The 27,660-nt window shown below is 47.9% G+C and overlaps 1 protein-coding gene across 3 annotated transcripts in view; it reads left to right on the plus strand.

Annotated features, from left to right (window-relative positions):
• The window catches only part of LOC148518772 (olfactomedin-4-like), a 76,801-nt gene that overhangs the window by 41,155 nt on the left and 7,986 nt on the right, over positions 1–27,660 (plus strand). The gene's annotated exons all lie outside the window — the stretch shown is intronic.

Below are 27,660 nucleotides of genomic sequence, written 5' to 3' on the forward strand. Positions count from 1 at the left end.
AATAACTAATAAGTGAATAAGTGTAGCCATAAATATCTCTATAATAGACCTAAAAGATAGTTGATATGAAGAAGAGAATAGGAACTTAATTTCGACCCAAACACATTGTATTTCCACTAGAGATACTGGGTTTTATATACTGGAGATTTTCAGGACGTGTTAATTCTACACTGTCAAGTTTAAAGACAGTTTAGATCTGGGGGTGAGCAATTAGCGGCCCTCCAGCTGTTGTTGAACTGCAAATCCCAGCATGGATTGCAACAGTTTTAGCATGGCCAAATAGCAAAACTTTTGCAGGGCGTGTTGGGATGTGTAGTTCCACAACAGCTGGGGGGCCCACTTCTAGGCCACCCCTAGTTTAGATGGTTCTATTCAGTTAAAGCATAAAGTTTAAGTCAGTGATATTTTGCAAAATCCAGTGGAAAATATGAGTTCTTACAGTAGCTCAAACGGCTGCTTGTTCAATCCACTTAAACTTATCTATCTGTAATAAATGCCATCTAGTCCAAACTTATACACATACATATAGAACAGCTGTGCATCAAAGTCTGGTCCTTGATTCTGTTAATGGATCAATTAATTTAAAATACAGTGTAAAGATGTCACAGCTATAGCGTCAGTCTCCAATACTAAAAATATTTGTGATAACGTTGTGATTGTGTTGTTCTCTTTCAGGCAGCCTGCCGTTGTAATTTTAGCTTTAGTAGGTTATTGAGGGGATGTTCATATTGTGGTAACCCAAAGCCACTGACCACTAGGTGGGAATTCAATAAGACCTGGGCCGGGATGCACTAAACGGAAAATGCGGTAAAACCACTGTTTACCGCATTTTCCGTATGCATCAATCTCCTGGTCGCCGGGCTCCGATGCAGAGGGTAACGCCAGCTTTTGCTGGCATTGCCCTATAGAAGCCTATGGGCTTCTACGCATCGCCCTGCTATGAGGGATCCCTTCCAGCATGCCCCCTCGGTCGTCGCGTCACCCTGCGCATGGGCAGATGGACTCCTGGGTCATAAACCCGGAAGTCCATGGCGCAGGGCAGATCGCAAAGGACAGCTCTTATCGGAAGAGCTGTCCTTTGTGCTGCTGATCGCATACAGTGCATATGCGATCAGCAGGGATGCGGTGTCCGGCGGTGAATACTGCGAGGTGTTAGTGCATCTCGCCCCTGTTCATTTAATGGGTGTGAAAAAGGATGATAGCCTCAGGCTTTATCACCCAGGGCTATTTAATTAGAACCCCTTTTTTATCCGAGACTCTTTCTACTTCAGGGTCCATAGGGGGTCCACAGGGTTGACCTTGGGGTTATAGCTGGAACAGGATCCATGGGCACCACACAGTTAAGCTTTTAGCTCCCAGGATGCACTTGGGTCCTCCTCTATACCCCGCCCCCGAGCCACAGGCACCTCAGTGTAAGCTGGTGCCCGGCCGGAGTCGGTCACCGCGCAGGGGGGCTGCAGGAGCAGCCCCCAGAAGCTTTTTATTTTAAGTTAGATTTTATTTATTTTAATCTCTTTTTACTACAGACGGCAGCGAAGGGCTGTCTGTACAGACGCCCACGCTGCCGCTCTGATCCCCGACTGGCGCCGCGACGCCAGTACTGATCTGGGGATCGCGGCGGGAGGGCAGAGTCCGTACTAGCCGGACTCTGTCTACCTCCCAGGACTGCTGCCGGAGTCGCCGGGGATTCAGGTAAGCCGCGTGTCGCTGGCTAGCGGCGGCGCGCGGAATGCCTTAAATGCAGTCCTTTAGCCTCCGGTCCGGGGGACAGACCGGAGGCTGCTGGCAGTGGCGGCGGGCCCCCCCATAACCCGTGGGACCACTAGACCACCAGGGATAACCGGCAAGCGGGAAGCCAGCATCCCTGGGGTTAATGGCCAGCCAGGGGAGGAAGCCTTCCCTGTCAGCGGCTCCTCCCCTCAGCTCAGCGCGCCTTTCAGCACGCAGTCTGGCGTCGCTGAGCTGCAGATTCCTCGGCCACTCCTCCTCTGAGGTCTCCAGCGGCCATTTTCCCAGTGGCAGCGCAGATCTCAGGGAGCACGCGGACCGGTCCCCCTGTGTACCTCTCCCCTGATTAAGGACAGCGTACACAGCACTATAGCCCTCCCAGACACTGAATCTGGGCAGGTTGATTGTAGTGTAAAGGTGCAGTGAGTATATCTTCCTGCATGGTATGTGACTTTTTGCTAGTGCTGCCTGTCTGTGCTTATTTTCCGCTTACTGTCAGCTTATACCTATCCCTTTACTTCTCCTACAAGCCCTGCAGGTGTGTGGGGGAGGGGCGTTTCTACTGACCTCACTTATATAGATCACGTATTTGTGAGGTCCGTCACATACAGTTGTGTGCTACTCAGTGCCATATTGTGGGCTGTTGTTCAGCACACCGGTGAGTGCGTTTTACTTCTACCCTGGTGCCAGATATATAATATATTCTGTCATGTCAGACGAGGAGGTTGAGCGCTCAGTGGCTCCGGTGTTGGCCTCCTGCGGACGCTGTTCTGCAGGAGTAGATAGGGAGGATTTGTCACAGGATGGCCTGTGTAGTCGATGCCAGGTGGCTCCTGGCCCATCCAGACCTTCTCTGGCGCAGGAACCACCGTGGGCGATGTTTTCTCAAGTGCTGGTGTCTATTGCGGACCGTCTGTCGGTCCCGACTGCTCTCCCTACTAGGGCGTTGCCCCAGCCGACCATCCCCCATTCCCCGGGTGTCCCGCAGTTATTGCGGAGTCCTCCTGGGTCTCAATCAGTTGGTCCCTATGCGGGGTTGCCTATGTATATACAGGCTTCCCCTGTGCCGCAGCAGCCTGTGGTACCTTTTCAGGCCCCTATGGCGACGCCTCCACCATGGGTGGATGTGCTCTCCAACTCCGTGCAAAATTTGGCGGCCGCTTCCTCGGCTTTTCAGTCAATGTTGCAGACTGACATGCCTTCTAGGATTTCTAAACGCCCACTCATGACACGGGCTGCTCAGGTATCGGACTCAGAGGGTTCCTCAGATGATGGGGAGGTCCCTGATGACACTGACTCGGACGCCTCGGTCCAGGAAATGGATACCAAGTCGTCCATTAATGTGCGAGCACTAGTTAGGGCGGTGCGAGCTATTCTTCTTATAGAGGATGAGGCACCGGTTCCTAGGTCGAAGTTTCCTAGTTTCAAAAAAACTAAGGTTGCTTCTGCAGGGTTTCCCCTGTCGGATCAGTTGACGGATCATATGGCGGTAGCTTGGCAGGCGCCCAGTAAGAGATTCCTTCCTCAGAAGCGGTTGGCTTCTAATTACCCCTTCCCTGAGGCACATTGTAAAAAATGGGAAACTCCACCGGCGGTGGATTCCCATGTCACCCGTTTAACTCGGGGCGCCACCTTACCATTACCGTCGATATCCTCGCTGAAGGATCCCACGGACAGGAAAGTTGAGACTTGCTTAAAGTCTATTTACTCCCTCTCCGGGGCGGTGGCCCGACCGTCCATGGCCATTTCCTGGGTGGCCAAGGCCATTGAGGGGTGGGCCAATGCATTGGAAGATACCTTCCCGGACGACGCTCCGGATGTCCAGCGGGCGTTGTTGGGACAAATGAGGGACGCCGCTTCTTACATTGGAGAAGCTTCTTTAGATGCTAGTCTGCTGACCTCGCGGGTATCGGCTGCAGCGGTGTCTGCCCGCCGATCCTTATGGTTGCGGTCCTGGAGAGCGGACTCTGATTCAAAGAAAGGTCTGGAGGCCTTACCTTTCAATGGGGAATTACTATTTGGTCCGGACTTGGACAAAATAGTGGACACCCTGGCTAAATCCAAGTCGGCCTTCCTCCCTTCGGCGGCACTGCCTGCTAAGGTTCGGAGTTCTGCTTTTCGTTCCTTTCGGGTTCAGGGTAAGGCGAAAGGTCAGTCCTTCCCGAGACAGTCTGCGAGTAAGACGGCCTCTATACCCAAGAAGCAAGCCTGGAGTGCTCGGCGCCCTTCTTCCAAGCAGGAAGATAAACCTACGGCCTGATGGGACGGGCCTCCCTCTGGGGGACCTCAGAGTGGGAGGCCGACTTCTTCTATTTGCCCAGTGCTGGCACAATACCACCACGGATGCCTGGGTTCGAGAAGTGGTCTCCCAGGGGTACGCCCTGTCTTTTCGGCACAGACCACCCCACCAGTTTTTCTGCACAAGTCCTTCTCAGAACATGACCAAGGCGTTACAGGTTCAGGAGGCTATAGAGTCCTTGCTGAAAGCAGGGGTCATTGTTCCCGTTCCTCTATCACAACGAGGGACGGGGTATTATTCGTCTCTGTTTCTGGTGCAGAAACCCAATGGTTCTCATCGCCCTATCCTCAACTTGAAGTCTCTGAACAAATTCCTCAGAGTTCCCAAGTTCAGGATGGAAACGTTACGTTCCATCATTCTGGCGATGGAACCGGGGGATTACATGGTGTCCCTGGACATCCAGGATGCCTACCTCCATGTTCCGATAGCATCTTCACACCAGCGGTATCTGAGGTTCGCTATCCTTCAACACCACTATCAGTTCCGGGCGCTACCCTTTGGTCTCTCCACGGCACCGAGGGTGTTCACGAAGATTATGGCGGTCATGGCCGCACATCTTCGGAACCAGAATCTACGGCTGCTGCCGTACCTGGACGACCTCCTGTTGCTGGCGAGCTCCCCGGAGGTACTGCTTCAACATCTCCACCTGACGATCGCTTGCCTGCAAGCACACGGGTGGTTGATAAATTGGAAAAAGTCCTCTCTGATTCCATCACCGCGGATGGTTCATTTGGGAGCCCTGCTGGATTCGCGTCAGCAAAGGATCTTCCTGACTCCGGAGAAGGTCGCCTCACTACAGCTGCGGATACGCAGTTGCCTGAGCCGTTGCCGCCTGTCGGTCCATTCGGCTATGAGAGTTCTGGGGTCCATGATGTCGACATTCGACATGGTGGAATTTGCCCAGTTCCATTCCCGGCCCCTGCAGGGGCTGATTCTATCAGAATGGAACGGGTTACCTCACCGGATCCGCTCTCAGGTGCTGGTGTTGTCTCCGGACGTTCGGCTATCTTTGGCTTGGTGGCTTCAGACAGCTCATCTGGTCGAGGGGCGCCCATTTTGGATCCCGGACTGGGTCCTGCTCACGACGGATGCCAGTCTCCGGGGTTGGGGGGCAGTGACCGGCTCTTTGTCGCTTCAGGGTCGTTGGTCAGCGGAAGAAGCACTTCTCCCCATCAACATCCTGGAACTGCGGGCAGTATACAAGGCCCTGCAGTCGTCCGGCCCCGCTCTTCACGGAAGGGCGGTACAGGTGCAGTCCGACAACGCCACCACGGTGGCGTATATCAATCACCAAGGCGGAACTCGCAGTCAGGCAGCGATGTCGGAGGTGTCTCGTATCCTGTCTTGGGCGGAGGGTCACATTCCAGCGATCTCGGCGGTCTTCATCCCCGGAGTCCTCAATTGGGAGGCGGACTTCCTCAGCCGTCACGACGTGCATCCCGGGGAATGGTCGCTTCACCCAGAGGTGTTTCAGCTACTCGTGGACAGGTGGGGACTGCCGGAGCTGGACTTGATGGCCTCCCGTCACAATCACAAGTTGCCCGTTTACGGGTCAAGGACAAGAGACGCAGGTGCAAGTCTGGTGGACGCGCTGTCGGTGACATGGACGTTTCACCTGGCGTATCTGTTTCCTCCGATATCCCTGCTTCCTCGGGTTCTGCGGAAATTCAAGCAGGACGGCGGCATGCTCGTGCTGGTAGCTCCGGCGTGGCCCAGACGTCCTTGGTTCTCCGATCTGAGGAGCCTCTCCATCGACGCTCCGTACCTTCTTCCTCAACGTCGGGACCTGTTGTCTCAGGGGCCCTGCCTTTACCCGGATCTGGGTCGGCTGTCTTTGAAGGCGTGGCTCTTGAGACAGCCGTCTTGAGGTCTCGGGTCTTCTCCAGTTCGGTTATTGGTACGATGCTCAGGGCACGCAAGCCTGCTTCAGCACGGATTTATCACAGAGTGTGGCACACTTACTTTCAGTGGTGTGAGTCCAGACTTTATGATCCTCAGGTGTTCCGAGTTTCTAGGATCTTGGAATTTCTTCAGTCAGGATTGGATCTCGGCTTACGCCTTGCATCTCTGAAGGTTCATGTGTCCGCCTTGTCCGTGTGGTTTCAACGGCGGATTGCAATACTACCAGACGTTCACACCTTTTTCCAAGGTGTTCTCAGGATCCAGCCTCCCTTTGTGCCTCCTGTGGCTCCTTGGGACTTGGCGGTGGTGCTACGGGTCCTGCAGGGTCCTCCGTTTGAGCCTCTTGAGGCGGTGGAGCTCAAGTGGCTGACATTTAAGACTGTTTTTCTCCTGGCAATTGCTTCGGCCAGGAGGGTGTCTGAATTGGGGGCGCTTTCCTGTCGCCCTCCTTTCCTGATTTTTCACCAGGACAGAGCGGTGCTCCGCACTCGTCCTGAGTTTTTGCCCAAAGTGGTCTCGAAGTTCCATATTAATCAGGAACTTGTTGTGCCAGCTTTTCAGTCCCCTGATCTTTCAGCTGGTGAGACTTCCTTAGATGTGGTCCGGGCGCTTAGAATTTATGTAGACCGGACGGCTTCGGTTAGGAAGTCTGATTCCTTGTTTATCCTCTTTGGTTTTCACAAGAGGGGTTGGCCTGCCAACAAACAAACGTTAGCCCGTTGGCTTCGTTCCGTTATTTGTGAGGCTTATGCACAGGAGGGCTTACCTGTGCCAGCCTCTGTTAAGGCTCATTCCACTCGTTCTGTGGGTCCCTCTTGGGCTGCTAGACGTGGCGCTTCTGCTGTTCAGCTGTGTAAGGCGGCCACTTGGTCTTCAATTCAAACGTTTTTGAGGTTCTATGCGTTTGACACCTTTGCCTCTCAGGATGCATCCTTTGGGCGCCGGGTACTCCTTTCAGCACAGGAGCGTCCCCGCCCTTAGTTGTACTGCTTTGGGACATCCCCAAGGTCAACCCTGTGGACCCCCTATGGACCCTGAAGTAGAAAACAAGAGATATGGTAAGAACTTACCTTTGTTATCTCTGTTTCTACGAAGTCCATAGGGTCCACAGGGCGCCCGCCCTGACGCACCTGGCTTCAAATGGGCTGTGTGGCTGGTCACCGGTTTTCCGTCTCCTATTGCTGTGAGTATGGTTTCTTGTGTGTTCCAGTCTTCCTTCTCTCTGTTCCATATTCTCCTCCGGCCTAGGCTGCTTACCAACTGAGGTGCCTGTGGCTCGGGGGCGGGGTATAGAGGAGGACCCAAGTGCATCCTGGGAGCTAAAAGCTTAACTGTGTGGTGCCCATGGATCCTGTTCCAGCTATAACCCCAAGGTCAACCCTGTGGACCCTATGGACTTCGTAGAAACAGAGATAACAAAGGTAAGTTCTTACCATATCTCTTGTTTTTTAATGCCCATTAAACTAACGTGTTAACAGGCTTTAACACATGTTAAAGGACGTTAACAATACGATCCGCAACATGTTTACGGACCTATCCTTTACCAGTGTCTTTTCAACATGCTACTTATTCAGGATTTCTTTTCGGGTCTGATCAGGTCCTGAAGAAAAAACCCTGTTAAGTGTCGTCTATTCAATTCGCCCCAAGGGATCAATTAGCATGCGATAAATTACAGCAGTTAATTGAATTCCCCCCTAAACTTGATGGCTTAACAGGTTCGTTATTATGAAGTAGTGGGTGTACAAAAAATTTCTCCAACTACTCTTTCAGAGAGGCAAGTTCCCCTACCATGTCTTTGCTTCTAACTATAGTTAAGCACACAATGGATTTTAATCAAACATGTTGTGCATAAAACTTTTTTTTTTTTTTTTTTTACAAATATATCTGTTTCAACCAGAATACGTGTTATTATGCTATTTCCCCATATTGTCACATTCACTTTGTGAAAAAAAAACCTTGCGTGAAATTTGGTGATGATATTTGAAAATCAACATGCCAAAAGCCATAACAATCAGTCATCAATGACCCCTATTTGCAGGCCTGTGTAATTGCACGCGTTAAGAAAAAAGTTTTACTTTATTTCACAGGAATAGAGGACAAGAGCTGTCCTATCGTAACCACACTTTCTGGAAGGAAATGGTAAATTCATGCACTATCCACTTCAATACACTTGCAGTATTCAATAATAACAAGTTATCTTAACTATAACAATAAACTGTATTCAGTTATAACGTTATCTAAAACTCTATTACATAACACCATTAAAGAACATTAGCCCCTCTCCCACTAACTAATATATAGTTATATTTATAATGCAGTAAAAATTCCCAAATCTGAACTGTCCCCAGAGTTTTAACTGTAATGCAACATTGACAGTGCACATCGTGTTTATTTATTAGTACTGTATCCACCTGCTCCAGCTGGTTAGTTGGCGGACATATATGTTGTAACAGTTGTGAATTCCATCTGAGGCTAATTGTTTGACGATTCTATATTGTTGCTTTGTTCAGGCACTATGCAGATTAATCTATGGGAGTCTAGATATAGGAGTTTATTCTGCAAAGTCTGTGGTTTGGTGAATAAGGCTTCTCGAACCTGCTTTTATAGCATAGGCACTGTCTATTGTTTAGTTATAGTAAGATACTTTACTCCACAAAGAGCTTGCTAGAATATAATATCTTTATAATAGCTGGGACAGCTAAACCGAAAAGTAGCACTAATGGTGTGTACACACGCAACCATTTTTTGAATGATTTAACTATAACGACGTCGTTATCGTTCAATCGTTAAAAAAAATTTTCAGTTTCTGAGTTATAACGATGAACGAAAATCGTTCAAGCGTACTCCCGTTTGTAGTTTGTAGTTCATCGTCCATTTCAGACTGTCCAACATAACGATTTTCATTAAGGGAAGTTACAAAAATCATTTATTGTTAAAAAAATCGTTCATTACACTTCAAAAAATCTGACAGATAATCGCTCAGAAAATCGTCGGTAACAAAATCGTTACGTGTGTATGCATATGCACCTTTAGGGATTAAGAATTCTTAAGATGTACTTAAGAGAGAGATAAAGTGGTCGGCGAAAAAATACCAACCAATCAGCTCCTAACTGTCTTTTTTCAAATAGCCTGTGACCAAGGTTGGCAGATCGTGCCTTTAATAACCAACACATGAATTACACAGGTTCTCTGAATGGCTAGCTTCTATTGTTATACCCTTAGAAGTCAGCCATCCACAGAACCTGTGTAATTCATATGTTGCTTATTAAAGAGACGATCTGGCAACCCTGCCTGTGACATGGCAGTTAGGAGCTGATTGGTAGGTACTTTTCCTCTGTTCACTTTATCTCCATCCAAAGCTTAGTAAATAGACCCCACAGCTTGTAAAGTGACAGTTAGGAGCTGATTGGTTGGTACTACCTTTATCTCCATCTTGGTAAAGTGGGGACAACAGTACAACCAATTGCAGTACTAAAAACCTGCTCTCCTCGCAGGCTTAAAGGTACTCTCCCAGTTCTGGCCACCATTAGGTTCCTTCTCTCAGCGCAGTTTCTCAGGGCCTAGTCCTGTTCTATTGTCACCTCTGCTATTGTACTTTCCCTTCTGAAGACAGCACTCTGGATTGCTTCTCCTGTCACTGCTTGGTGCTCCAGGCTGCCAGCTAGGAAGGAGCGCTCGGGTCCGCCACTGGGCCGCTGGCTGCTGTCACTCAGATGTGGCCCCCCCTGGGTCTGCTTCCGGCTGCTTTATGACACCAAGGGGTGACTGGGTGTAAGTAAGGCTTCACTCCACCCGTATTATAGCTGCCTCCCACAGTCACCTGTCCTCGGTCCCGCTGTCCACACACACAGCCCCTCAGTCAGGGGCAGTGCAGCTTTCTCACACCAGACCGTTACCTTAGCTTCTACCTCTGGACGACTCCAGCAGTGCGGCTCCCTCTCCATCAGCGCTTTTGCCTGTCAGCTGAATCACCCGCGGCCTGATAGGAGCCTTTCACCAGCATTGGCATCCTGCTCACTGACCATTATCGTCACCGCAACTGTCAGAGAGCGCTGGCTTTTATAGTCTCCCCTCTGGGTTACTGAGAGTCCTGCCCTCCCCATAACTGTCATTGAGGACAGTATTAGCATAGCATTACCCCTGTGGGGTATGAGCACAGTATTACCCATGTGGGATATGAGCAAGATATTCCCTGACAATGAGTCCATAATGAGGGACATAATTAGGATATGACCTACTGTATCCTCTAATAACAATGAGGGGAAAATCTCCTCATCAAACAACCTCTTGAAACGCGCTGCTGTTAATGTTCCATCAACAGACGCACCGATATCTGCGCCGGACTCCGGCCAAGAGGGTGTGGCCTAATCACGGAAGGTGTGGCCACGCCCCTTTAACAGGAAGTAACATTTTTTTACAGGCGCTGGGGAGGGGGGCCCTCTGAGCCCCTTAGCCCAGCGCATAGCCAGTGGGGGGCGCGATCAGAGTGAACGACCCCCCCCCCACATGGCATAGGAGATTGCTGTGGTTGCTGTAGCAGTCGCCAGCAGTCTCCCAGCGCAGCCCAGCAGCATGTAAGTAAGAGGGGGGGTGGCGGCGCTGGGTCCGGGCCCCTGCTGGGCCCCTCCAGCAAGCCCTGGCCCAGGAAATTAGTACACACGCCCCTCCCTCTCGGCGCCCCTGTCCATCAATGAAGAATGGTCCCACAATAAGGCTACCCCACAAACCACACCATACCAACTGTTTTGCTGGAATCGGTATGTAATACGGCCAGCCGCATGGACGGCAGTTTGAATACCAGCAGCGTCAGGCCAACAGAGGAATAGATCCCGGCAGTGCCGGAAATCCCGATCGTCCCCAGTTAAGTACTAACTAACCTAACCTACCCCCCTAACCCTAACCCTCCCTTAGGGGTGCCTAACCCTAACCTTTCCCCCAAGTGCCTAACCCTAATCCCCCCTGTAAGTGCCTAAACCTAACCCCCCTTCCCCGCTGCCTAAACCCGGTGCCTAACCCTAACCTCCCCCGGGTGTGCCTAACCCTCACCCTCCCTCCCCCTAGCCTAACCCTAACCTCCCGGGGGGTGCCTAAGCCTAAGTCCCACCCGGGAGCCCTAAACCTAACCCCCCCCGCGGCTGTCCGCTCGCGTCTACATCTAGACGCCGGTCATTTCACCCTCGCCGAGATATGACAGTCGGGAAGCCGGCTGTCGGTATAACGTCAGCCGGCTTCCCGATTGCGTCCCGTTTTGCCAAGGCTACAACCCACAGGCATCCATGCAGTGGCGGTTTGTCTCTGACCGGTACCTGTGGTTCTGTTTGTTAACCTCACCATTGACGAAGACATTTTCCTCATAACTAAACAATACCTGGTGTGGAAAATGAGGGTTCAGTTGAAGTTGCTGCGTTACCCAGTGCTGTCACAAGGATTTTACATTTAGTTTTAGTCTTCGTCGCTATTTAAAACTGTAGTTCGGTTAAAGTCACATTTCAGTCTCTTTTTTGATTTGTTTTAGTCAAGATTTAGGGGCCTATTCATCATTACTAAAAATTTGATGGAGGTAATTAGGTTTAGAACTCGCATGGAGTTCTACCTAATTACAGGAGGAATTCATCATTCCTCCTCTCCATAACTATTTATTCCGTAAAGCTGTCATTTTTGGGATTTCCCTGCCCAGTCCTACCTTACCGCAGCTGTAATCAGTGCTGCACATACGCCACGTTACATTCACAAAAGTGGTGCATGCCCAGCACTGCCTACAGCTGTGGTAATGCTGTGTAGTACTCCTCCCATATATCATTTACATACTAACTTAGCTTAGAACTCCTCCTATATATCATATACATACTAACTTACCGTAGTACTCCCCCCATATATCATATGCATAGAATCACTGTAGTACACCTCCCATATATCATATACATACTGACTTAGCGTAGTACTCCCCCCATATATTATATACATACTGACTCACCGTAGTACACCCCCATATATCATATACATATTGACTCACCGTAGTACACCCCCATATATCATATACATTCTGACTCACCGTAAAACACCTCCCATATATCATATACATACTGACTTACTGTAGTACTCCCACATATATAATATACATACTGACTTACCGTAGTACTCCCCACATATATCATATACATACTGACTTACCATAATACTCCTCCCATATATTATATACATACTGACTTACCTTAGTATTTCCCCCATATATTTCATATACATACTGACTTACCAAAGTACTCCTCCCATATATCATATACATACTGACTTACCGTAGTACTCCTCCCATATATTATATACATAGTGACTTACCGTAGTACTCCTCCCATATATTATATACATACTGACTTACCAAAGTACTCCTCCCATATATCATATACATACTGATTCACGTAGTACTTCCCCCATATATCATATACATACTGACTTACCGTAGCACTCCTCCCATAATTAATATATATATACTGACTTACCGTAGTGCTCCTCCCATACATATTCATACTGACTTAGCGTAGTACTCCCCCCATATATTATATACATACTGACTCACCGTAGTACACCCCCATATATCATATACATATTGACTCACCGTAGTACACCCCCATATATCATATACATTCTGACTCACCGTAAAACACCTCCCATATATCATATACATACTGACTTACTGTAGTACTCCCACATATATAATATACATACTGACTTACCGTAGTACTCCCCACATATATCATATACATACTGACTTACCATAATACTCCTCCCATATATTATATACATACTGACTTACCTTAGTATTTCCCCCATATATTTCATATACATACTGACTTACCAAAGTACTCCTCCCATATATCATATACATACTGACTTACCGTAGTACTCCTCCCATATATTATATACATAGTGACTTACCGTAGTACTCCTCCCATATATTATATACATACTGACTTACCAAAGTACTCCTCCCATATATCATATACATACTGATTCACGTAGTACTTCCCCCATATATCATATACATACTGACTTACCATAGCACTCCTCCCATAATTAATATATATATACTGACTTACCGTAGTGCTCCTCCCATACATATTCATACTGACTTACTGTAGTACTCCTCCTATATATCATATACATGCTGACTTACCGTAGTACAGCATCCATACATCATATACATACTGACTTACTGTAGTACACCATCCATACATCATATACATACTGACTTACTGTAGTACACCATCCATACATCATATACATACTGACTTACAGGGCTGCCATCAGAAATGGTGGGGCCCGGGACTGCCAAAATAGGCATGGCCCCCTCAACCCCCTTTCCCCCATAACCCCCCCTCCACCCACTCCCCCCCACAACCCCCATTCCCCCGCTAACGTATTCATTCTCAATAAAAAAAAAAATTGTAAACGACTGAATATTATATTATAGAGGCATCTAAAAAATTGAGGTATTTTAAAATTAACTGGAGCCTGCCAGGGAGCATGGGGCGAAATCCATGGAGCACCAGGAGCAGGGACAGTCTGATTCTCCCAGCCTCAGTCCCATCATGCTGTCTCCACTGTCTATCTACTGCATCAATGGCCTGGGTCTGGGACTCTGGGATAAAGACACACACTTAACTTACCTCACTCACTCACTCCTTCATTCATTCCTTCTTTTCTCCCTTTGCTTTGGGCAGTTCCTCAGGAGTCCTCACACCAACCGCTCTCTGCGGCTCCTCTGTCCTCTCTTGTTCAGCGTCGCGGCGTGATGTCATAACATCCCGACGCGCACGCATCAGCGGTCAAGAGAAAACTTTATTGAAGGCGCGCCAGCGAGTAGGTAAGTTAGGAGGCGGAGTAGGAGGACGGCTGGGCTGGGTGAAAAGTGACTCATGAGTCACTCACTCTATTGTGCAGCAGCGGCGAGGGGCCCGACCGAGGAGGGATAGTACTGGGTGTGGACAGCCTCTTCCACCATGGTCCGAAGGGGGGATAGTGGCGGGCGGACCCATGAGTGTCCGGGCCCGGGACTAAAGTCCCGACAGTCCCCCCCTGATGGCGGCCCTGCTGACTTACCATAGCACTAACCCCATATATCATATGCATACTGACTTACCATAGTACTCCTCCCTTATTTCATATACATACTGACTTACCTTAGTATTTCCCCCATATATCATATACAAACTGACTTACTGTACTACACCCCCCATATATCATATACATACTGACTCACAGTAGTACTCCCCCCATATATCATATACATACTAACTTATCGTAGTACTCTCCCCATATATCATATACATGCTGACTTACCGTAGTACAACTCCCATATATCATATACTGTACATACTGATTTAACGTAGTACACCTCTTATATATCATATACATAATGACTTACCGTAGTACACCTCTTATATATCATATACATAATGGCTTACCGTAGTACTCCCCCCTCATATATCATATACATACTAATTTACCGCAGTACTACTCCAATATATTATATACATACTGACTTACCGTAGTACCCCCCCATATATCATATACATACTCATCGTAATACTTCCCCCATATATCATATTCATACTGACTTACTGTAGTACTCCTCCTATATATCATATACATGCTGACTTACCGTAGTACACCTCCCATAAATTGTATGCATGCTGACTTACCGTAGTAAACCTCCCATATATCATATACATACTACTCACCGTAGTACTCCCCCCTCATATATCATATACATACTAATTTACCACAGTACTACTCCAATATATAATATACATACTGACTTACCGTAGTACCCCCCCATTTATCATATACATACTGACTCACCGTAGTACACCCCCCATATATTACATACATACTGACTCACCGTCGTACTCCCCCATATATCATATACATAGTAACTTACCACAGTCTTCCTCCCACATATCATATACATACTGACTTACCGTAGTACACCTCCCATATATCATATACATACTGACTGACCGTCGTACTCCACCCATATATCATATACATACTGACTCACCACAGTACTCCCCCATATATCATCTACATACTGACTCACTGAAGTACTCCCCCCATATATCATAAACATACTAACTTACCAAAGTCCTCCTCCCATATATCATATACGTAATGACTTACCATAGTACTCCCCCATATATCATATACATACTTACCGTAGTACCCCCCTATATATCATATACAATATATACTGACATACCGTAGTGCTCCTCCCATATATCATATACATACTGACTTACAGTAGTACTCCCCCCATATATCATATACATACTGACTTACCGTAGTACTCCCCGCATATATCATATACATACTGACTCAAGGTAGTACACCCCCCATATATCATATACATACTGACTCACCGTTGTACTCCCCCATATATCATATACATACTGACTCACCGTTTTACTCCCCCATATAACATATACATACTAACTTACCTTAGTACTCCTCCCACCTATCATATACATACTGACTTACCATAGTACACCTCCCGTATATCATATACAGTGCCTTGCAAAAGTTTTCACCCCCCTTTTCATTTTTCCTGTTTTGTTGCCTCACAACCTAGAATTAAAATGGATTGTGTGACTGTGTGCATTATTTCATTCACAGCATATGCCTGAAACTGTGACGTTCTGTTTTTTTATATTGTGAATCAAACTACATTTAGGACAACATAACAGAAAACTTCAGCGTGCATTACTATTCACCCCCCTAAACTCAGTACTTTGTCGAGCCACCTTTTGCAGTAATTACAGCTGCAAGTCGCTTTGGATAAGTCTCTATGAGCTTGCCACATCTTGCCCCTGGGATTTTTGCTTATTCCTCAAGGCAAAACTGCTCCAGCTCCTTCATGTTGGATGGTTTCCGCTTGTGAACAGCAATCTTCAAGTCTGACCACAGATTCTCAATTGAATTGAGATCTGGGCTTTGACTAGGCCATTCCAACACATTTAAATGTTTCCCCTTAAACCCTCGAGTGTTGCTTTAGCAGTATGCATCGGGTCATTGTACTGTTGGAAGGGGACATCCGTCCCAGTCTCAAATCACAGGCAGACTGAAACAGGTTTTGCTCAAGAATATCCCTGTATTTAGCACCATCCATCTTTCCCTCGACTCAAATCAGTTTCCCAGTCCCTGCTGCTGAAAAACATCCCCACAGCATGATGCTGCCACCACCATGATTCTCTGTGGGGGTGGTGTTCTTGGGGTGATGGGTTGTGTTGGGTTTGCGCCAGACATAGCGTTTTCCTTGGTGGCCAAAAAGTTCAATTTTAGTCTCATCTGACCAGAGCACCTTCATACATTTGGGGAGTCGCCCACATGCCTTTTGGCAAACTCAAATCGTGTCTTCTTATTTTTATCACTAGGTAATGGCTTTTTTCTGTGGAGTGTACGGCTTATTGTGGTCACATGCACAGATACACCAGTCTCTGCTGTGGAACTCTGCAGCTCCTTCAGGGTTACCTTTGGTCTCTGTGCTGCCTCTCTGATTAATGCCCAACCTTGCCCGGTCTGTGAGTTTTGGTGGGTGGCCCTCTCTTGTCAGGTTTGTTGTGGTACCATGTTCTTTTCATTTGATGATGATGGATTTGATGGTGCATCGGGAGATCATCAAAGAATTGGATATTTTTTTATAACCCAACCCAGAATTGTACTTCTCAACAACTTTGTCCCTGACTTGTTTGGAGAGCTCCTTGGTCGTCATGATGCCTCTTGCTTAGTGGTGTTGCAGCCTCTGGGGCCTTTCAGAAAAAGTGGGTTTATACTGACAGATCATGTGACACAGATTTCACACAGGTGGACTACATATCACTAATTATGTGACTTCTGAAGGTAATTGGTTGCGCCAGATCTTTTGAGAGGCTTCGTAGTAAAGGGGGTGATTACATATGCACATGCCAATTTTCAGAGTTTAATTTATAAAGATTCTTTTTTATATATATTTTTCTAATTTCACTTCACCAAATTAGATTATTTTCTGCAGATCCATCACATAAAATTCAGATTTAAAAAAAAAAAATACAGGTTGTAATGTAACAAAAAAGTAAAAAGCCAAGGGGGGGGTGAATACTTTTGCAAGGCACTGTACATACTGACTCACCATAGTACTCCACCCATATATCATATACATACTGACTTACCGTAGTATACCTCCCATATATCATATACATACTGACTCACCGTCGTACTAACCCCATATATCATATACATACTGACTTACTGTAGTACAACTCCCATATATAATATTCATACTGACTTACCATAGTACTCCCCCCATATATCATATACATACTGACTCATCATAGTACTCCCGTATATATCATATTCATACTGACTTACCATAGTACTCCCCCCATATATCATATACATACTGATTTACAGTAATACTCCCCAATATTTCTACTTCAGGGTCCATAGGGTATCCACAGGATACCTTGGGGTATAGGTGTGACGTCAGTCGCAGGGCACCAAAGAGTTAAGCTTTCAGCCTCCCAGGATGCACTAGGTCCCCCTCCTATACCCCGCCCCCGGGCCAAGGCACCTCAGTTTAGTTTGGTGCCCGGCCGGAGTCGGGTGCACCTGTTGGAGTGGGGGCTAGAAGAGCCCCTGAAGCTTATTCTTCATGCAGCTGTGGCTGCACATCTGGATGAACAGCATGGACAGTCAGTCCTGACGTCCATGCTGTCTTCCCTACACCCCGCCGGTACCAGAACGCCGGTACTGATCCGGGGATGCTGGTGGGCGTCTGGGGTCACAGCTAGCGGTGACCCCAGATGCTCCGGACCATGGCCGGATTCAAGGGGGACAGAGGTAAGCAGCGGGGTCCCGCGGTGGGTCCCCGCTGATCACATGGTCCTAAGTCCCCAGGCAGGGGGCTCCCTGGGGACTGGCTGCAGCGTGGAGCCAGGCGACCAACCTGCGCTTCCACTACCCCCTGGGACAGCGGACCGCAGCAGAGCGGTAGCGCTGCGGCGTCCCAGGGGTTAAATGCATGCCAGGGGAGCGCGCCTTCCCTGTCTCACAGCCGGCGCCTCCCCCGCTGCACACAGCCCTCTCTGCATGCTGCCGACTGGTCCTGTGGCAGCGCTCCTCCCCCAGGCCAGCCTCCTCTCTGCTCCTCGGCGGCCATCTTCTCCAGAACGCATGGTGAACGCTGCTGGAAGCGCTGGACGGAAGCATCGTGGTCTGGGTCCCCCCGCATACCTCTCCTCCGCTGTGGTCAGGTCTGTGTATGCAGCGCTGTGTCCTACCAGGCCCTGTGTCTGTGTAGTTGAGTGATCAGCGCTGTTAGTGCAGGAATTGTTATTTTTCTGCATTGTATGTGACTGTGCTAGCGCTGCTGCCTGTAATCTTTTCTTCTCTAAACTGTCAGCTTTATTACTGTCCCTGTTCTTTCTGCTAAAGCCCTTGCGGTGCGGTGCTGCAGGGTGGTCTCTCGCCTATTTAATACTTAATTGGTGAGAGAGGTCACATACGTGGTGCCATCATGTCTGAAAGTGATTTTCCCCTCCGGCTACAGTGTACCACGTGCAAAGTACCGTTAGCGGAGGGGGAGGGTAGCGCGGAGGGCCTTTGCCGGCAGTGTTTGTCCATGGCGCGGCCTATTACGGTTACAGCACCGGTACAGGAGCCGCCCTGGGCTTGTTTCGCTCAGGCGTTAACAGCTTTAGTGGGCCAGTTAGCTCCGCAGCCCGCGTTTACTCCGATGGGTTTGTCCCAGCAGTCTGTGGTGTCGTCACCCATGCAGGGGTTCCCACGACAATTGGTGGTACCCCACAGTCTCCCTATTTCCCCGCTCCCGGGTTCTCAGGAGCCAGCGTGGGTTAACTCCCTGACGAGTTCTGTACAGCACTTGTCGGATGTGTTGCAAGGGGAGTCTGTGATGCGGTCTCATAAAAGGCCGGTGGCGTCTCTGTCCGCTCCTTATGAGGATGATGAAGGGACGTCTGATGATGGGGAGATTCTAGATCCTTACGATCAGGAACCTCTCCATACTAAGGACGCTGATGCTAAGTCCAAAGTATATATTCCTGGACTTATTCGGGCGGTCCGCACAGCCTTGGTGATTGAGGACGAAGTTCCCCCAGCGGCTAAATCTAAGTATGCCTTTTTCAAAGATGTGAAGGGCGATGCCACAGTCTTTCCTCTTTCGGGTCAGTTGGTGGACCATTTAGAGGAGGCGTGGAAACAACCTGGCAAAAGATACCAGCCGCAGAGACGCCTGGCGGTGGCTTATCCGTTCGCGGATAATTATTTTGCGAAGTGGGAATCCCCTCCACAGGTGGATTCTCACGTGACCCGTCTTGTCCGTAGTGCCACATTGCCGATGCCATCCATGTCCTCCCTTAAGGATGCTACGGACCGCAAGGTAGAAATCTGCCTGAAGTCCGCTTATTCCCTTGCTGGGGGGGCAGCACGGCCGGCTATGGCCATTTGCTGGGTTGCCAGAGCGATGGAGCGCTGGGCGGATTCATTAGAGGCTTCTTTTGAATCCGACTGTCCGGCCGATCAGGTGGAGTTGATTGGCAATCTCCGTGATTCGGCCACCTACATCAACGAGGCGGCTCTAGACATTAGTACTCTGGTGTCTAGAATTTCTTCAGCAGCGGTAGCTGCTCGTCGCACCTTGTGGCTGCGATCCTGGAAGGCGGACGCAGATTCCAAGAAAGGTCTGGAAGCGTTGCCGTTTACCGGAGAAGTTCTCTTTGGTCCGGATCTGGATAAGATTGTGGCCACGCTGGCGGCAGCCAAATCTGCCTGTCTCCCGTCGGCCGCTGCTCCTTCTGGTTCGGGACCATCGTCCTTTCGGTCATCTAGGGCCCAGGGCAGGCCCAAACCACAGTCGTTTCCTCTACAGGCTGGCCCTAAGAAATCGGTCAAGCCCCGGAAGCAGGCATGGAGTACCAGACGTCCGGCCCCCAAGCCAGATGGCAAGCCTGCGGCCTGACGGTCCGGGCCTCCCTTTGGGGGATCCCAGGGTGGGAGGCCGCCTGCTACAGTTCGCCCAGTGTTGGTCGACCACTACGACAGACACTTGGGTTCTGGAGGTGGTTTCCCACGGATACGCCCTCTCCTTCCGGCACAGACCCCCGGCTCGCTTCTTCACCACGGGTCTCCCATCAGACCGGAACAAGGCTACGGAGCTGCGGAAGGTATTGCACACTATGCTCCAGGCTGGAGTTATAGTGGCGGTTCCATTCTCCCAGAGGGGCCAGGGTTTCTATTCAAATCTATTTTTGGTACAGAAACCCAATGGGTCATATCGTCCGATTCTCAACCTCAAAGCACTCAACAAGTCTTTGCGGGTCCCGAAGTTTCGGATGGAGACCCTACGGTCCATCATTCTGGCGCTGGAACCTGGGGACTACTTGGTGTCATTGGACATACAGGACGCTTACCTGCATGTCCCTATTCTTTGGCGCCATCAACAGTTCCTCAGGTTTGCAATCAGCAGCGACCACTTCCAGTTTCGGGCGTTACCTTTTGGCCTGGCAACAGCACCACGTGTTTTCACCAAGGTGATGGCGGTCATGGCGGCTTCTCTGCGGCTGCAGGGAGTCCGCATGTTGCCGTATTTGGACGACCTGTTATTGGTGGCAGGATCTCCAGAGCTCCTGTTACGCCACTTGGACCTGACCATTGCACTGCTGCAACGGCACGGCTGGCTAATCAACTGGCAGAAGTCCACTCTAATCCCGTCTCGGAGGATTCTGCATCTTGGAGCCTTATTGGACTCGGGACAGCAAAGGATCTTCGTGACGGAGGACAAGATCTCTGCTTTACAGTCAAGGGTGCGCAGTTGTCTGCACAGCCGCCGGGTGTCCTTACACTCGGCGATGAGGTTACTGGGCTCCATGGTGTCGGTGTTCGACATGGTGGAATACGCCCAGTTTCACTCCAGACCTCTGCAGCACCTGATCCTGTCCAAGTGGAACGGGCTGACTCAGTCTCTGAAGTCCCAGACGATTGTGCTCACCCAGGAGGTTCGCCTGTCCCTTACGTGGTGGTTACAGACGACCCACCTCAACAAGGGACGTCCGTTCTGGGTTCCAAATTGGGTCCTGTTGACAACGGACGCCAGTCTTCGGGGCTGGGGAGCAGTTTCGGGTCCACACTTGTTCCAGGGCAGGTGGACGCCGACAGAAGCGGAGTTTCCAATAAATATCTTGGAACTCCGTGCGGTCTTCAATGCTCTCCAGCAGGCACAGCGGTTTCTCCAGGGTCGCCCGGTGCAGGTCCAGTCGGACAACGCTACCACCGTGGCCTACATAAACAGGCAAGGAGGAACTCGCAGTCGGGCGGCTCTCGTAGAGGTCTCTCGGATCCTGGTTTGGGCGGAGCGCAATCTTCCGGCCATATCAGCGGTCTTCATCCCGGGAGTGCTCAATTGGGAGGCGGACTTTCTAAGTCGCCAGGACGTTCATCCGGGGGAATGGTCCCTGCACCCGGACGTTTTTCAACTACTGGTGGACAGGTGGGGTCTTCCAGAAATCGACCTCATGGCGTCCCGGCACAACAACAAGTTGCCGGTGTACGGGTCTCGCACAAGAGACGAAGGGGCGTCTCTGGTGGATGCTCTGTCCGTCCGGTGGACGTTCCGGTTCGCATACCTGTTCCCTCCGGTCTCCCTTCTTCCACGGGTAATCCGGAAATTCAAACAGGAAGGAGGGACGCTCCTGTTGATAGCTCCCGCGTGGCCCAGACGGCACTGGTTCTCAGACCTTCAGGGTCTGTCCGTGGACATTCCTCTGCGGTTGCCGCTACGACCGGACCTTCTGTCTCAGGGTCCTTGCCTTCACCCGGACCTGACTCGGCTGTCTTTGACGGCGTGGCTGTTGAGACGGCCATGCTGAGGTCCCGGGGGTTTTCCAGCTCTGTGGTGCGTACCATGTTACGAGCTCGGAAACCGTCTTCCGCGAGGATATACCATCGCGTGTGGCATACGTTCTTCCAGTGGTGTCGACCGAGAGGTTATGCACCGCGGGAGTTTCGTCTGTCTCGGATTCTCGCCTTCCTGCAAGCGGGACTAGATCATGGGCTTCGCCTTGCTTCTTTGAAGGTACAGGTTTCGGCCCTATCTGTCTGGTTTCACCGTAGGATTGCTACAATCCCGGATGTGCGCACCTTTATGCAGGGTGTTCTCCGCATTCAGCCGCCCTTTGTTCCACCTGTGGCGCCTTGGGATTTGGCTGTGGTCCTGAGGGCTCTCCAAGGACCGCCGTTTGAACCACTGGGCTCAGTGGATCTTAAATGGCTAACAGCTAAGACTGTTTTCCTTCTGGCCATTGCTTCGGCCAGACGTGTTTCTGAGTTAGGGGCTCTTTCTTGTAGACCCCCTTTCTTGGTTTTTTATGGGAACAGGGCAGTGCTCCGCACTCGGCCCGAGTTTCTTCCCAAAGTTATTTCCCAGTTTCATATTAACGAGGAAATAGTTGTTCCGGCCTTTAACTCACCGGGTCTTTCCGTGGGTGAGGCCTCTTTGGATGTTGTGCGGGCCTTAAGGACTTATGTTGACCGCACTTCTTCGTTTAGGAAGTCGGACGCTTTGTTTGTCCTCTTTGGCTTCCGTAAAAAGGGTTGGCCTGCTTCAAAGCAAACTTTGGCAGCCTGGATCCGTATGGCTATTTCTGAAGCTTATCTTCATGAAGGCCTACCGGTCCCTCCTTCTCTGAAGGCTCATTCCACTAGGTCTGTGGGTCCTTCGTGGGCAGCTCGACGTGGTGCCTCGGCAGTTCAGATCTGCAAGGCTGCTACGTGGTCTTCTGTCCATACCTTCGTGAGGTATTACAGGTTTGACACCTTCGCCTCTCAGGATGCTTCCTTCGGGCGGCGGATTCTCCTTTCTGCACAGGAGCGTCCCCACCCTTAAAGGATACTGCTTTGGGACATCCCCAAGGTATCCTGTGGATACCCTATGGACCCTGAAGTAGAAAATATGAGATATGGTAAGAACTTACCCTTGTTATCTCTATTTCTACGAAGTCCATAGGGTTCCACAGGACTCCCGCCCTGTCGCACCTGTGCTGCAGATGGGCTTTGCTCTGGTCACCGGTTTTCCGTCTCCCTCTGGTGAGAATGTGATTCTTGTATGTGTCCAGATCTTTGTTCTCTCTCTTCCTTCTCCTCCTCCGGCCTATGGCTTGGTAACTAACTGAGGTGCCTTGGCCCGGGGGCGGGGTATAGGAGGGGGACCTAGTGCATCCTGGGAGGCTGAAAGCTTAACTCTTTGGTGCCCTGCGACTGACGTCACACCTATACCCCAAGGTATCCTGTGGAACCCTATGGACTTCGTAGAAATAGAGATAACAAGGGTAAGTTCTTACCATATCTCATATTATCATATACATACTGACATACCATAATACTCCCCCATATATCATATACATACTGACTCACCATAGTACTCCTCCCATATATCATATACATACTGACTTACCGTAGTACTCCTCCCATATATCATACACATACTGATGTACCGTAGTACACCTCCCATATATCATATATTGTACATACTGACTTACCGTAGTACACCTCTCATATATCATATACACACTGACTTACTGTAGTACTCCCCCCTCATATATTATATGCATACTAATTAACCGTAGTACTACTCCAATATATTATATACATACTGACTCACCGTAGTACACCCCACATATATTATATACATACTGACTCACCATAGTACTCCACCCATATATCATAAACATACTGACTCACCGTCGTACTAACCCCATATCTTATATACATACTAACGTACCGTAATCCTCCTCCCAAATATCATATACATACTGACTTACCGTAGTACACCTCCCATATATCATATACATACTGACTTACCGTAGTACTCCCTCATATATCATATACATACTGACTTACCGTATTACACCTCCCATACTTTATATACATACTCACCATAGTACTCCCTCATGTATCACATACATACTGACTCACCGTAGTACTCCCCCATATATCATATACTGTACATAATGACTTACCGTAGTTCTCCCCCTCATATATCATATACATACTAATTTACCGTAGTACTACTCAAATATATTATATACATACTGAGTTACCGTATTACGCCCCATATATCATAGACATACTGACTTACCGTAGTACTCCCCCCATATATAATATACATACTGACTCACTGTAGTATTCCCCTCATATATCATATACATACTGACTTACCATAGTACTCCTCCCACATATCATATACATACTGACTTGCCGTAGTACACCCCCCATATATCATATACATATAACTTACCGAAGTATACCTCCCATATGTCGTATACATACTGACTCACCGTAGTACTCCCCCCATATATCATATACATACTGACTCACCGTATTACACCCCCCATATATCATATACATACTGACTCACCGTTTTACTCCCCCATATAACATATACATACTAACTTACCTTAGTACTCCTCCCACCTATCATATACATACTGACTTACCATAGTACACCTCCCATATATCATATACAGTGCCTTGCAAAAGTTTTCACCCCCCTTTTCATTTTTCCTGTTTTGTTGCCTCACAACCTAGAATTAAAATGGATTGTGTGACTGTGTGCATTATTTCATTCACATCATATGCCTGCAACTGTGATGTTCTGTTTTTTTATATTGTGAATCAAACTACATTTAGGACAACATAACAGAAAACTTCAGCGTGCATTACTATTCACCCCCCTAAACTCAGTACTTTGTCGAGCCACCTTTTGCAGTAATTACAGCTGCAAGTCGCTTTGGATAAGTCTCTATGAGCTTGCCACATCTTGCCCCTGGGATTTTTGCCTATTCCTCAAGGCAAAACTGCTCCAGCTCCTTCATGTTGGATGGTTTCCGCTTGTGAACAGCAATCTTTAAGTCTGACCACAGATTCTCAATTGAATTGAGATCTGGGCTTTGACTAGGCCATTCCAACACATTTAAATGTTTCCCCTTAAACCCTCGAGTGTTGCTTTAGCAGTATGCATCGGGTCATTGTACTGTTGGAAGGTGACATCCGTCCCAGTCTCAAATCACAGGCAGACTGAAACAGGTTTTGCTCAAGAATATCCCTGTATTTAGCACCATCCTTCTTTCCCTTGACTCGAATCAGTTTCCCAGTCCCTGCTGCTGAAAAACATCCCCACAGCATGATGCTGCCACCACCATGATTCTCTGTGGGGGTGGTGTTCTTGGGGTGATGGGTTGTGTTGGGTTTGCGCCAGACATAGCGTTTTCCTTGGTGGCCAAAAAGTTCAATTTTAGTCTCATCTGACCAGAGCACCTTCATACATTTGGGGAGTCGCCCACATGCCTTTTGGCAAACTCAAATCGTGTCTTCTTATTTTTATCACTAGGTAATGGCTTTTTTCTGTGGAGTGTACGGCTTATTGTGGTCACATGCACAGATACACCAGTCTCTGCTGTGGAACTCTGCAGCTCCTTCAGGGTTACCTTTGGTCTCTGTGCTGCATCTCTGATTAATGCCCACCTTGCCCGGTCTGTGAGTTTTGGTGGGTGGCCCTCTCTTGTCAGGTTTGTTGTGGTACCATGTTCTTTTCATTTGATGATGATGGATTTGATGGTGCATCGGGAGATCATCAAAGAATTGGATATTTTTTTATAACCCAACCCAGAATTGTACTTCTCAACAACTTTGTCCCTGACTTGTTTGGAGAGCTCCTTGGTCGTCATGATGCCTCTTGCTTAGTGGTGTTGCAGCCTCTGGGGCCTTTCAGAAAAAGTGGGTTTATACTGACAGATCATGTGACACAGATTTCACACAGGTGGACTACATATCACTAATTATGTGACTTCTGAAGGTAACTGGTTGCGCCAGATCTTTTGAGAGGCTTCGTAGCAAAGGGGGTGATTACATATGCACATGCCAATTTTCAGAGTTTAATTTATAAAGATTCTTTTTATATATATTTTTCTAATTTCACTTCACCAAATTAGACTATTTTCTGCAGATCCATCACATAAAATTCAGATAAAAAAAAATAAAAATACAGGTTGTAATGTAACAAAAAAGTAAAAAGCCAAGGGGGGGTGAATACTTTTGCAAGGCACTGTACATACTGACTCACCGTAGTACTCCACCCATATATCATATACATACTAACTTACCGTAGTATACCTCCCATATATCATATACATACTGACTCACCGTCGTACTAACCCCATATATCATATACATACTGACTTACTGTAGTACAACTCCCATATATCATATTCATACTGACTTACCATAGTACTCCCCCCATATATCATATACATACTTACTCATCATAGTACTCCCGCATATATCTTATTCATACTGACTTACCATAGTACTCCCCCCATATCATATACATACTGATTTACAGTAATACTCCCCAATATATCATATACATACTGACATACCATAATACTCCCCCATATATCATATACATACTGACTCACCATAGTACTCCTCCCATATATAATATACATACTGACTTACCGTAGTACTCCTCCCATATATCATACACATACTGATGTACCGTAGTACACCTCCCATATATCATATATTGTACATACTGACTTACCGTAGTACACCTCTCATATATCATATACACACTGACTTACTGTAGTACTCCCCCATCATATATTATATGCATACTAATTTACCGTAGTACTACTCCAATATATTATATACATACTGACTTACCATAGTACTCCCCCATATATCATATACATACTGACTCACCGTCGTACTCCCCCATATATCATATACATACTAACTTACCATAGTACACCTCCCATATATCATACACATACTGACTCACCATAGTACTCCTCCCATATATCATAAACATACTGACTCACCGTCGTACTAACCCCATATCTTATATACATACTAACGTACCGTAATCCTCCTCCCAAATATCATATACATACTGACTTACCGTAGTACTCCCTCATATATCATATACATACTGACTTACCGTATTACACCTCCCATATTTCATATACATACTCACCATAGTACTCCCTCATGTATCACATACATACTGACTCACCGTAGTACTCCCCCATATATCATATACTGTACATAATGACTTACCGTAGTTCTCCCCCTCATATATCATATACATACTAATTTACCATAGTACTACTCAAATATATTATATACATACTGAGTTACCGTATTACGCCCCATATATCATAGACATACTGACTTACCGTATTACACCTCCCATATATCATATACATACTGACTCACGGTAGTACTCCCCCCATATATAATATACATACTGACTTACCGTAGTACTCCCCCCATATATCATATACATAATAACTTACCATAGTACTCCTCCCACATATCATATACATACTGACTTGCAGTAGTACACCTCCCATATATCATATACATATGACTTACCTTAGTACTACCCCCATGAATCATATACATACTGACTAACCATAGTACTCCTCCCTTATTTCATATACATACTAACTTACCTTAGTACTCCCCCATATATCATATACATACTGACTTACCACAGTTCTCCCCCATATATCATATACATATTGATTCACAGTATATCTCCCCCCATATATCATATACATACTGACTCACCGTATTACTCCCCCATTTATCATATACAAACAGACTCATCATAGTACTCCACCCAT

Source organism: Taudactylus pleione, unplaced genomic scaffold (assembly GCF_031769625.1).
Source record: "Taudactylus pleione unplaced genomic scaffold, aTauple2 ptg000199l, whole genome shotgun sequence".
Taxonomy (NCBI): Eukaryota; Metazoa; Chordata; class Amphibia; order Anura; family Myobatrachidae; genus Taudactylus; species Taudactylus pleione.